Source organism: Cucurbita pepo, chromosome 1, assembly GCF_057944985.1.
Source record: "Cucurbita pepo subsp. pepo isolate OVF chromosome 1, ASM5794498v1, whole genome shotgun sequence".
Lineage (NCBI taxonomy): Eukaryota > Viridiplantae > Streptophyta > Magnoliopsida > Cucurbitales > Cucurbitaceae > Cucurbita > Cucurbita pepo.
Genome location: NC_141798.1, coordinates 13,518,372 through 13,524,231, shown reverse-complemented (window position 1 = coordinate 13,524,231; position 5,860 = coordinate 13,518,372).

Here is a 5,860-nt window from a genome sequence, read left to right as displayed (position 1 = left end):
AGCCGACGATTTTTCGTACATATTCGCAGCTCCTTCAACAGATCTAACGTTGTCTTCTCCTTGATGATGTTGAACGCCACATTTCTGGATAGCGTTAATTGGATCAACCTTAAGGCTTGTTGATCCTTGAGCTTCCACTGCTTCGTGGTCATGGTATCCGGCTTCACCCTCAACAGGGGTTCGTGAAGATCTTTCTGGTACGGATAATCTTCAACCTGCATCCTCGAAATTAAAGTACATCTTCAAAGCTCTGCCTAAGAGGATATATATATGATTCAGTTTACTACGTATAATTTTACCCGATATAATCATCTACTATATATAACCATCTACTATATATAACTATCTACCATATATAGCTTTACCGGATATAGCTTTTTACTATACATAGCTATTTACTATTTAGGACAATTTAATTCTAGCCTAACACTCAACCCAGGACACCAATCTCACACGGCAAAGCAAGCTAAAGTCAAAGAACAGAAAAGTAGTTCAAAGAACATAGAAACTAGAGAAAGGTAAATGGACGAGTGGATGTCATATCCTAGGAATCAAGGATAAGAAACTTTTGTGAACGAAAGTTTTTAAGGAGAGAAGAAATTGTAACACCTGAGTCACGAAGAGGAACTAAATATCCAATTTATTTTATTAAGGGTCTTAAATGTTGAATTTAAAGATGAGGTCGAAGAGAAAATTATTTGGAATAATCCCAAACACCTCATAAAAACATGAAAGAAAATATTAAAAAGGTTGGAAAAAATATGGTCAAAGTCGCTAGGATGTGCTAGCATGCGAGCATTCCTTACCTTAGGTCTTTAGAAAATGCATGTTTAGGACTTCGGGAGGACATTTTTGTATGAGTATGTGTTATATGTATGTGATGAAAATTACCGTTAGGACTTCGAAAGGACATTTTTGGATGAGTATATATTGTATATATGATATAGAAATTATTGTTATGTCCCTAGGTTTAGATTTTTTAGAAGCATGTTGTTTTATGTTTTATGCAAAGCTAGAAAGATAATATATATGACTAGAATATGAGTTGGATAATATGGATGAGTAAACTATGTAAGGTATAAGAAATTACCAAAATGTCTCTATGATGAGATTTGTGATAAATGTTGTTTTATATGCTTTCTGCTGTGTTAGAAAAGAAGATGGGTTATTTTGATCTGTGCTTTGAGCGAACGATAGATGTTATCTCCCTGTTAAGCTTGTTTGCTTGTTTGTTTGCATCAAAGTTTTAGTTCTGATTTAGTGCTTTAGGTGATTGATAAAATATCTCCCTAATAAGCTTGCACACATATTTAGATTATGTATATTGAGCTATAGGTGATTAATATGATAATCTCTCTAGCATAACATGCACAAGCGAACCAAGCTAAGAATAGAGTGCTAGAGCTAAAGGGTTGTAAGTTGACCAAGGTTAGTACATTTCTAGTAGACACTACACCTCAGGATCGTGAGCGACAAATAAAGGTATAGACCTGTGTTTATTCGGAGAGTGTATTAGCTCGAGGAGTTGGTCCTAGACGTCGTAAAAATAAGACATAAAGTTTAAACCGCCTAGACAGTTCCAAGAACCTAATAACCTCCACGACGTCCAAGAATGACAAAAGTAGTCTCTAGGCCATTAGTAGTTACTACGGTGCCAATAGAGCTTCCACTTCCCTTTCCACTCTTGTATAAGTAATATCGAGCCAAGCCTAGGTTGGGTGGAGTTGTATGATCGACAGTGCAATTGGATTACTCTACATAACATATCCGTTCTGAGAAGGAACGTGGAATTACGCGAGTAGTCTTAGTAGTGGGAAGCATTTGGGGGGGGGGGGGGGGGGGGGGGGGTTGCTCCCCAACCTTGGGTGATTAGATGGTCTTGTGTGAAGGGTTCACCAACTAACATCCCACGGATGACGAGAACAAGCTAGCACACATCATACTGTCTCCATCAGAGTTTTACAAGGTAACACTTTGACTTAGGACATTGGTTTCACACTACTTAGGCAAAAACAAGCTACCCTAAGTTGAAGAACAAAAAAGTAGTTCACCAGAAGGTTGAACCGCCTCCTCTCCACCTAGAGTGGGTCTGTGAGTAGTTAAAGTACCGCTTAAGACTAGACCTAAATTTCCTTGAGCCCAAAGTAAAGCTCGTGGATATCTACTAGGATAAGGATGCAATGAAAGCCTACAATGAGGTTGCTTAGTGAGTATTTATATACTCACTCTTTTCTCCTTTCTGTTTTAGGTGTTCGCAGACTATAGATCGAGGTGGAAGAGCTCATTCGGGAGCTATACGGTCATTGAGGGGGTCGTTCCAGAGAGTCAATCCATTTTTGTATTTGAGTTTTTTGTATTTCGGTTTGTAACTGTACACCAAACCTATTTTTCCATTCATAATAAACTTGAACAACACCGTCTTATTATTGAATTTTATTTTGTATTTAATTTTGGTAGTGTTTGTCATTATTTTGATTTAAATTTTATCATATTTTAATATTTTATTTTATTTTAATTTACCTTTTCTTCTATTCATTTTTTTTTATTGTCATAATACAAGTTTCGAAGCCTTGAAAATCGGATCATGACACCCTTATCTTATCAAATAATATAATCTCAGTTTAATCAACCTATTTATATAATAAAATATATTTACCATCATGTAAAGAGTTTATACAATCTCCGGCTTGTTTCAAGTTGAACCAAAATTTTATAATTTATTTATTTCTTTAAAGAATTTATATATTCCTTAAAAAAAAAAAAAGAAAAAAAAAAGTCAAAAGAGTAATGAGAAGTTTGGATTAATAACAGGTAACCACCCTGACATTATTATTATTATTTGACAAGTATTGGCTGACTTCCAACTACCTTAACGCAACCAATAAGATGCCCTTTTCAAGAAATTCATTCTTTCATTTTCTTAATATTATCTTTTCAAAAACTTTTTATAAATATTTTTTCTTTTCAAACTTTATTTTGATGTGAAATCGTGTTTCCATGTTTCCAACATAAAATTCTCTTCAAAAATGATTTGTGTTAATAAATATATATATTTGATCCATGATTTAGAACTTGAATTTTAATTTAAATAATTGTTCAGGTTTTATAATATATCTATAAACCATACAATAATTGTACTTACCAACTAAATATTATATTTTTAGTTAGTTTAGGGCTATAGTCTTTATTATAAACGTAGGCTTATTATTTTGCAATATTATATAAATTATAATATACTATATTATACCTATTTTAATTTAATAAAATAAAAATAATTCATAATATTTCATTAAAGTTTTATTGTGTTTAATATTTGGAAAAAGAAATATATATTTTAAATGTAAGTTCAAGACTTGAAATCATTTTTTTTTTTTTCTTTTTTAAGAATTTGACAAGTTGGATAACCTTATCTTTTTCTAAAATTTTAAAATATTTCTAGAAGGGCAAATTTGGGAAACTACAAAAAGTAATTTTTTTTTTATTTTTTATTTTAATTTTTATCATGTTTGAGTATACATTGAATCTGGAATGAAAATTTTGATCCATCATCATTATTAAATGAAATGTATCTCAAACTTAATTTGAAGTTAAACGTTGGAAAACCTTAAACTATAAGGCCACATGGCTTCGTTATAACCATTTGACTAAATAATTAAATTTCGTTTTGTCAAATGACTTCATATAATATTTGGGTCAGCTTAAAAAATTCAAATCTAAATGGTTTAAGGTGAAAGCAAGCCAAACTGAAGTCTAAATGGTTAGACCCAAAATCTATTGAAGCTTATGCCCACATGTTGATGAAAAATTCTATAAGCATCTAAGTTTCAATTTAAACCCGGAACGCATGCGTAATAACACATGACAACTAACTTTGATCCAACAAGGATCATGAGTTAGTGTAACGACCCTAAATTTTTATTATTTAATCTAAGGCCATTACTATACTTCTAACCTTACATTTAATGCAGAATTACTCTAATGAATACACATAATGCATGAGATCTCAATATTTTTTTCGTTTTCAACGTTATTAAATATAACTTCGCTATCTATTTCATTCATATCATATTACTTCTTATTTCTCAGTCCTCCTATCATGCATAATTCCAACGAGGTTATATCTCATGCTATAGATTGTGATTTCATGTCATACATATCATGTTGTTTGCATTACAATTTAAGGAACATAACATCACAATTTATGCTTTTGTTATAATATATTATAACATGCGATTCATACAGAAAACATCTCAACGATCACATAAACATTCTAAGCACAACACATCACGTCACATTATGTCGCACATCAATCATTTTGAAAACAACATACATATCAAATCGTAACAGTCTAACATACAATTTATGACACGTGCGAATCCACGGACATGTGCCAACATACAACATACAATTGCCTAACCTACGACGGTAGAGGCACTTACTTGGTAGGCCTTAGCCAACGTACTCCGTAGAATATATACATAAGCTCTTAGCTCCTAGTATGCGTCCTATGCTTTCGTCGGTGGTTGGTCCTATTGGATCGTTCAACACCTATGTTAGTTTTCACAGCATAATTAAATTCCAACTTGAAATTTGTAAAATACGGCCTTGAAATGACCTATTTTACCTTGAATAGGGTCGAAATCAAGTCTGGGAGGGACGAAACGGTGCCGAACAAGTCAGAAATAGGTTTTCCAAGCCAAATACGCCACCAGAGCTAAGGTGTAACGTCCCTAATTTTCTAAACCTAATTAGTGACGTCACCCATGCATACATAATTCATTAAGCGGAAGCTCATCGTAAATAACCTTGGAAACAAAACAAAGTCTTTCATAAACATTCATAAATCCAAAACAACCTATCTTAAAAAATAAACCTTCAATAACGAATTTAAAAAAGAATCTAAATAAAGAAATACTCGATGCTATAACTTAAAACAGTCCAATAAAGGTAAACTCCTAAAAATATCCCTTCTCCAACTTCCATGGTGTCCCTAGCTCTACCGTCAACCGTACATTGGCGCCTTGCCTTTACTTGAAAAATGCAGGTAGCACGTAGCTTGAGTATTTTATGAAATACTCAGTAAGTCACCCCACTGTTGGGGTTAGGAATGCAAACACATGCAACATATGAGCGGGACCTAACTTTTCATAAACTTTTCATAGCCTTGGGCGCTTTCCTATTCTGGGTAGGATTGGGTGTGTGGTACTCCTTCACACATGGCGCATGTACGTGTACATGGACCCACCAGCGCGGGCTCATAAACATATACCCCCTGGGGCTGACTTGGTCGGGCACAACGTGTTACACGTAGTCGGACACCACAGAACAGAAAAGGGCCCGCATGATATCATGACGAACATAAATATCGTATTTCATTCTTTCGTAACATAAAGGGGAAGAATCCCAATGCACGTGACATACATATATGCATGAGGTCCCTTAACTTATCTAACATGGCATTACATAAGCAGTGCTAACATCGCATATACGTTTCTTACATTACATGGCATCACACATGACTTACATTACATTGCATATTACATAACATGAAAGTACATTCCAGTTGCATAAAAATCTCATGACATGACTCGATAATTCTACGTGTATCTATGGCATCGATCAACATATTCATGGCATATAATACTAGCATCTCATTCATAACTTCACATAACATAAACAGTCAATAGTCAACATCATTCATACATCACATAAATTACACAATCTACAATCAACACAATCTATACATCACATAATCATATCACATAAATATGGTGTATGTAGGGGCCGCAGAGTACGCACCATCATACAACACGTAGTAAGCTAACTCCAACAGTAAGGTCACTTACCTCAATGGTCTTGA